The 8637-nt window shown below is 34.9% G+C and overlaps 1 protein-coding gene across 1 annotated transcript in view; it reads right to left on the bottom strand.

The window, feature by feature from the left end:
- Positions 1–8637, bottom strand: part of LOC116306045 (homeobox protein Meis1) — a 78023-nt gene that overhangs the window by 33918 nt on the left and 35468 nt on the right. The window lies entirely within an intron of this gene.

The raw sequence follows: 8637 nt of genomic DNA, 5'->3' as shown, positions 1-8637 counted from the left end.
TTTTGTACAAAAGTTGATATTATAAATAGTCGTCTACCCATGTTTACTAAAACAATGAAAAGATGGAACAGAAAAATGGATGCGAACATCTCAATCTAGGGTTCATTTTGACCTGTTTGGTCATTGCTGGTAAAGTTAATTAAGAAGTCGAAGCCTAACATTTGCTATGATTAATGAGATTTTGGATCAATGGAATGAACAAAGTGTAGTAATTTTTAATAACCTAATTTATAATTTCCTTCGAATTCTCTCAAACAGGTACTCGACTTGGTGTCTTTTCTTTTTTAGATTTCATTTGGTATTGAGTTTCGTTTTCTTGTAAAGAAAATTCTGGGGTTTTTTTTGTTTTTGTTTTTAACTTCACTGTCATTTTTATGCCATTTATTTTTTGGCTCAAAAACGATTGCTAGTACTACAGATATAAACCTGAAAAAACATTAAAGTTTTTGGCAAGGATTTTTGTTTAATAAACCTGTTTCAATACGCCTCTTTTCCTCGCATCTCATGGTATTTTAGTCTTTCGAATTTTTGTGAATCATTTCTTCATGTTTGGCATGCACTTGGCGTGCTAAAATAAAAAAATATTGTCTTGCTATAAAGGAATTCTTTAAATTGGATCGGACTGTAAAATCTCTACATCATAAGAACTAAGATCCAACCAGTGAAGCAGAAGTCCAGGGCTGTATAGTCCTAGTAGCATGACAGCCCAAGGTTACATTGCTCGTGAACTACACACTTACACACTGGTCCGACAATGCTAGGTCTTTTGCAGCATGTGTTAGCTCTCACGATGCCCTGTTACTCGTTTAATTGACTTGATAACAGCGAACGTAATACTATATGTTTTTAAGCAAGGAAGGAATGTCTTTTTTGGTTGTTTCGAGTTAATTGGTTCAAGAAGAAAAATCGAAAATACATTCTGTTTGCGCCAGAAACAACGCAGGAAGGAAGGGAATAGCTTGCACTGTGTGTACCAAGCGAAAAAAGGACAAAATAATAAAGTAGCTAAGATATTTGGAAAATTTTATCACTGCTTGGTACTACAAAATAAAAGTTCCAACTATCTCGTGGGTTTTCAATATTGTGGATTGTTATGTGTCGTGTTTTTCCTAGAGAGACACGTACAAGAAAGTTATCAATGTCTGTTTTCATGCGAAGCACGAAGCTTTGCCGCAAGACTTCGTCACATCGGCACCAACGAAATGGAGAAAAAGGAAACACATCAGTTTTTTTGGAAAACAATTCGGATTTTGTTGTTGTGTTTAGGATAGAACCAAGGGTTCAGAGCCATATCCATGTACAAGCTCCGTCACCCTGGCACCACCGAAACACGGAGCAAATTAAAGTGAAATTCACTCCATAGAATTAGCAAAGGGCGGGAAAGGTTCCCCTTTGTTTCGCAGTTCATGTTATTTTCTTGGACGTTACACCTCAGAACCGCACAGAGCAGTTGGGCTTAAGTAACCAATCATTTTTGAAAAGAAACCACATATTAACCTTTTAGCCTCTTAGAACTCTATGTCTGGTCACCTTACAACGTATCCACTTCAATGCAATAAAAATGACAGATTTGCGGCATTTGAGGAACAATAACAAATATTTTTTGCTGTTTTTACTTGAAAGATAGGAAGCGAATTTCAGTTCTGGGGTAAAATAAACTTTTGCGATTTCCGCAGTTTATGAAAAGCTTAATGTTATTCTACAAACTAACACGGAAAAAAAAAAAAAAAAAAAAAAACAACACTAACGTTGGTTCATATCTTAATTGCTTTTCATGCAGACAAGATTTTAGTCTATGGACTGAGGAAACGAAATAAGATCATTTATTATTTTCAATAATAACAATAATGTTTGAAATCATGGACCATGCGGTTGTAGTTAGCGTACCTTGGTCCCGCGAAGTTTCCCCCAAAGACCCAAAAATGTGGTGGGCTAAAAACCTAAATGATCTTAGCAGCACAACCATTACAAGAAGCACAAACATCTAAGAACACAATCAATATTTAGATTGCTAAAAGTCCCTGGGATTATCTGATCTTGGAATGTAATTTCTAATGTCTTTGTGTTAGGCAAGAAAATAAAGCTGTCTAGTCGAAATGCTAATAGAAAGACGCCTCAAAATATAAGAAAACCCGTGTGCAAGAGCGTCATCTTTGTCACATTTCATCGACTGTTAAGTAGTCGTGCTTCCCGATCAATCAAAAACTTGACGGGAACTATTTTAGTCGCCTTTTATTTTGTTCTTGAAACTTTTTCGTGAGAGGCTCCGCCCTTTGCTTTATACATCTTTTGTCCGTGCATCACAAATCGGTCGACTTAGGTCACGTGATGTAGTTCGTGGAGCTGTCAGAATGCACGCACGAAACGCTTTGGAGAACTAAAACTTGCCAAAATGAATTTAAACTGATTTGAAGACGAATCGAGACGTAATTGGATATCAGGAAACCTTTAGTAGGATATCGCTAAAAGAGTTTACAGAGATGTGATAACTTTAGTGTCTTTGAATGTTAATTTTAATGTTTTTTTTTTACCGGTTGAAAGAGTTAGATTAAGGTTTATTGAAGCGAAATATTCACTACAAAAGGTGTAGAATTTTTGTCAGATCTGTCGATCAGATTGGGTGACATAACTTTTATTCATCTCGACATCTAACACTTTAGCTTCTTATCATAATCAAACATTGGTCCCCTCACACACGAGCAGTGTGTGAAAAATTAGACTCACCGAAACTTGTGTTTTTGATTGTGTTTTCCCGTCATCCAAAGACATTTTCGGGCTGTCGCGATGTCGCGATGTCGATGTCTCCTAAGCTGTCACCAGAATTCCGTACAATGACCTCTAACCAAATAGACGAGAAAAACGTTTTTCTTTACCGTGATGTATCCGTTTTGTGCTTTGCAGGATATTGAAGGTGTGAAAATTCGATAGTCACAGTATCAGAAAACCTAACTCTTCATTACAAAGTGAACAACACTTTATTCTGTTCTTGTAGTACTCCTAGCGTTGACAACATTATCTAGCAATACTCGTCCATAAAACAATAGCCAGAGAACTCATAAATCATTGTGATGAGGCCCTCCACACACGCTAAGGGCTCAGGGTTTAACGGCCCTACAAACTTCTCCAAGTATCTTAGGAACGGGGCCCACTATAGTCTGTGCACATGTCTGTTTTTGTATGATAATTGGAGAGAAAAAACTAAACTTAACTCTCTCGTTAAAATTTTACCGAGAGATGCTAGCACATGGTCGAATATTGTATGTCGTGCTTCGGCGGTTGATTTACGATGAGAAAAAGAAAGGAATGATCTGGTGCGTGGAGGGGTCTGTATTGATTTTGACCAAAAAAAGAATCAGCCAAAACTATTCATGCGGAGTTTTTAGTGTCTGTTGAGTAGCGACTCAATAATCATTACAAAATACCACCATTTGTCTTTCACCATTGATCGTTTACCGGTGTTTTTTTATTCCAAAATCGTTTATGTCGTAAAAGCCTTTTTAGGAATCTTTAATTCCTTTTTTTATTGTTCTTGAGCTCGTATGAAGAAAAACGACAACAGAGTTGTGCAGCCCCATCGTTTGATTCATGTCAGGTCAAATCTATGAACTTGAAGTATACATTCACTAACTCCAAATGAAGATCAAAGTGGGTCAATAGATTGAATGAACTAACTGTGTGACTTGGCCAGATTCGGATTCAAGTGCTGCTTGACTTGAAAAGGCATCCCTCTATCACGTTTGCTCAAATCTCATCAAAATAATATGTGAATATTTGTGGCATCACTTGATGTTGTTCAGAACGGATTTCTTTTTTTTTTTTTTTTTTTTTTTTTTGTCTTTCTACCAATATACCATGATCGCACTAGAGGTTCAATCTCAACCGACGCCACTTGGATAGTGAAAACAAACCTTTATTACTTGCGATGCTATTAATTTATTTTTGACTATGAGACTGAATAATCGTCACCATTTATTCTCCAGAAGAGCGAAAAAAAGGACAGTTATCTATTAGTTTATATTAGCGAGCGATTCTCTGACTGCGTGATATCAAAAGTGAAGGAAAACACACACTCCATAAAAACAAACATTTTATTCAAGTGAATTCTCGCTCAAATCAGATTATTTGTGTTATTATTCTGTATCAATGGTCAGCTGCATGTGGCCATATTTTGATTTTGCGATCGTAAATCCTTTCTTAAAATATTGCTTTGAATGTTGTAGTTGTTTTAAAAGAGAAAAAATTGTGAAGAGTTTTGCCTTGAAAGATGGAACTATTAGTGAGAATGATTTAGGAAATTTGGAAAATTATAAGTTTTGGCAATTCAAGGTACACTGAATATTTGTACGATTCAAATTTTTATCACGAATGTCTTTTTTGATTGTGTTTTTTTATTAAAAAGAAGAGAAGTAACTACTTGACTTGTGTCATACTGTGAAAAGGTCAGCTTGAGGAGTGTTCAACAATACAAAAGAAAATAAGAGAGCTACGATGTAAAATACTGCACGCGTGATCTTTGAAAATTTATTGAATACTCGATTTTTTTTATATATTAAAAAAATAAGCTATTAATAAATACTGAAATAATCTCTGTCGTGGAGTGGCGATGATAATATTCCTGGGAGTATTGATCGAGGGTAAAATCGATTATAGCACAAAGCAGGCAGAACAAAAGGCGAGGCAATAAGTCGTATATTAGACGATCCATGAATTCTTTTTTGATGTTTTCTGATTGATGCTTGTTGGAGGTCATTTCCGATCTCCTACAATCGACTCGTTCAACCCTTCGAGTCTAAAAAGACTAGATTAAAATATGACACATTAAGAGAATAATAGAGTGTTTGGGGTTCGCACAAGAGTTTATAACAGAAAATACAACAAAAAGGGAATTAATCTTAAATACTGACATTCCATAAAGAGATAAGAAAAGAATTTTTTTTAAACTCAAGATAATGTAACTGCGAAGAAAAGAAGTGAACAGTAGAAAGTGGTGCTTGAAGAGAGTGTTGATGCTTCGTTTGGTAAATGTGAGATCTGCTTGAGTTTATTTGGTCTGGGATGCGTTTCTAAAGATGCTCTTGCGCGCCTCTCCTAAAGTAGTAATTTTCCATAAGCCTCATGATAATTTTATTTCTAATGTGTTTGTTTTTGTCACGCATTTTGCTTCGGGCCACGAAATCTGAGAGGAGCACTGAATTTTTGTTTTTTTTGGCGGATAGCGCGCTCGAATTTCACCGACTATCACATGCGACGCGAGTTTTATTCCCTCTGATCTAGATTAAGACGTTTTCACACCTGCACACTTTTCTCCCAAAATTATTCTTCTTTTTAGACAAAACTTCATATAGCTAAATTTAGCTGAAATTATCAGAAAGTCTAGCAATCTAGGATATATTCTATATTTAAAGGGTACAAGAATACAAGACACGCCCACGAGCGTTCATACACCCTTTTTCTTAAATATTAAAATTATTAAGAATATTTGCCTAGAATTATCCGAATTGCCTGGCAACAATGCGTAACTATTTACTATGAAGTAGAATATCTTCCAATGAACGACTTCAAGTTATATTTAAGAATATTCGTCGGGTTGTGCAATATTTTTGTTATTTTTGAACATGTCAGGCCAGAGCATCTTCCTCTTAGACTGTATCGGCATATGAAGTTATAAATATGGTTAAAAGTGACAGAGCGTGAATATAGGTGATGACGGATGGCCTTTGATTTACAACTGTACAAAATTGAAACAAAAAATTTTTTACTTGCCTATTGTTTTGCCTTCCAAAACCCCTAATCATATATCAATATATATATAAATTTTTATTTTTCAATTTAGGTTTACTAACATTAAAATATCTATCGCAATTTTAGACCAAAAATTTGATCTTTTATTTAGTGAATTCACCCATATATTTATATCTTCAACTCTCAGTACAGTTACAACAATTTTTAAATCAATACTAGATTAAGAAATACTTTTACTCAATCATTGGGAGAACAGAATCGATATCAATACGATCGACACAAATCCATAAAATACTGGTCTGTCTTTCTAGAAATCCTTGACAATTTGGCATGTTTGTCAAGATATGTATAGATCGACGAGCACATACTTTATATAAGAATGTGTTGTCGAGTTTAGCCTCGCCTTCGTATGATTTATTAGCGTCTTCCTCGATACTGACTGACCTCTTGCAATCCTGTGCGTAACTCGAGCTTATGAACTTTCAATTCTTGCATTCTATTATATTCTGACCTCAGGGTTGGTCTTCGTTGGCGAATGACAAAAACGTGATGGGCGGATATTGTATTTACGACGTTTCTCTATTTTCGTTCACAATGTTCAACGGGTTTTTTCTTTTTTTCTTATTGCCCAAACTCTCCATCTTGCTGCCAGAAAATCTCAAAGTAGTTTCCTTTTTTTCTTTTCATAAGTATTTTATTTCATTTTTATTTTTTGTGACATCGTTTTCATAGGCAATCGGTTTTTCTGTCAGTTGGTGAGCCCATCACATCTAGACTAATGTCCTCTGTCTGTCTGCGTTCTCACCCATCAGTCGACGAAGATTTTTTTAGTACTACTTCTCAGACTTTCCCGGGTAATTATCATTAATCACTCGCCCTTTGTCGGTTTTGCTAAGAATTATACTGAAGTCTTGTCAAGTAGAGGACGGACTCATTACGTCTAAATCCACACCCTCATCAACACGAATCGTGAAAACTATCATCTAAAATCTTATGGTCAACCTACGTTTTCTGTGTGTACCACTGAACTGTGGAACTCTCTTCCGTCTGCTTTGCGTACTGAACTTATCTCTTTCGTTATTCAAATCAAAATTGAAAACTTATTTATTTAAATCTGCGTTTAACTTGTAACTATGTATCTTTTTCTCTCTTTACAATCTCGTTATTTTTGCGCTTAGAGCTTTTTTTTTTTTTTTTTTTTTTTTTTTGAATAAGCTTATTATAAATGTATATATTATCATCATTATCATGATAAATCCAGTATGTATGTATTTGACTGGACATTGTCTTTCACCTTGTCAATCAACTAGTCTTGTTCCGTGGATTTTGATGCTTGTCGTATCTGATTATGTGCATCGTAGTTGCTTTGCAAAGCCTTCATATTCTACTGACAGCGATTTGAAAGTCGTTAAAGATACATTATGAAGTCCTGTGTACAAGGGCCACTTGAGTTGTCATCATTAGCAACTTAACAAAGTATCGCTAACGACACATCTGTCTCAAATGTTTGGCTGGTTCAATAGAAAAGTATCTTCAAAGGTTCGATAAGGTGATACAAAATGCTTTTTCATCATGCTTATCGCATTAACAATGATAAGTGTTATCGACGGACTCTTGCCAGTTTTAAGAATCAAAGGAACAAACCGTTACTAAACATCCTAGGTAATAGTAATAGTTTCTTAAGACAGTCGCATTCGGTATAAAATCTCATAGTTCACTAGCTCCTATCACTACACTTTTTATTTATCATTTTTAATTTTTTAACTCATTCAAATTCCCTTCGGAAACTGATTTCCTGAACTTTTCAAAACTGAACATTGGACGAAAACAACACTTTGAAATGTCTACGAGAAAGAGCTGATAAAGTCATTTACCGTCATTAAAAAAATAAAGTCGATTATTAGCAGTCATTAGCATCGCTAACCTGTCCACGTTATAAATTACTCCTAAGATGTTTCTATAAAGTCGATGTTCAAAAACAAAGCTGCTTCATGTGACATTAAGGAAAGTTTTGATTGGCTGAGAGGTGCTGATGACATCAACCCGACATCAGTATTTCTACGATCTGATATATATTTATAGATTCATCTATGGATTTGGTTCATAAGTAACTGGTTTATATTTTAAAATATGCTTTTTCTTGCAGCTGATAAAATTACACAAACAATATAAAACATGACCTAGAATTAACGAAAAACTTGTTAAAGATTCTTTGGTTCACTTACCCATCAAAAACTAATTTGTTTATTTTGTCATTTGTTTATTCATTCACCCATTCATCATTCACCCACTCACTAATTTATTCATTCATTTATTCATTCGTTCGTTTGTTCGTTGCTCGTTCGTTCGTTCGTTCCTTCATTCATTCATTCATTGTTTTGTATATCTTTCCCAAAACATTCAACAGTGATATAACTCTTATTTAACAATAAAATTCATAAATATTTATAACACTATCAATCTATAAATACTATTAATATGTTAATAGATATAAATAGCGTGATGTATTTTGGTATTAAGTCATATACCAATAAACAAATATTAAAACTATCCTCTATACCTTCATTCCCATTCCTGTTTGCTTGTAAGGAGGTAGGCCAGCTTAGCGTACACTTGTGTGCACACTCAGCAAGAACTCGGGTGTTTGATATCAACGTTTACAGCAGAAATCCACACGGCGCGGCAAACGGTAGATATATCCACGGAGTGAGCAAAGCAAATTAACGCAAATATCTTTTGAAACCGAACCAACAAAGTGACAATAAATTGTTTTTATTCTTTCTGCTCTTCTCCTAAACCGTTTGAAACACCGCTCCAATCATCTGCAGATCTTTAACAGCGCCGATTGTAATTAGATCATAACTAGGTCGCCTTGTTATCCTTTGTTCAATTCGT

The sequence above is a fragment of the Actinia tenebrosa genome, unplaced genomic scaffold (genome assembly GCF_029948245.1).
Source record: "Actinia tenebrosa isolate PJP-AT-01 unplaced genomic scaffold, QUT_ActTen_1.0 PGA_scaffold8__29_contigs__length_14323225, whole genome shotgun sequence".
Taxonomy (NCBI): Eukaryota; Metazoa; Cnidaria; class Anthozoa; order Actiniaria; family Actiniidae; genus Actinia; species Actinia tenebrosa.
The sequence above is the reverse complement of the archived record's forward strand: the minus strand, read 5'-3'. Positions and strand labels throughout refer to the sequence as shown.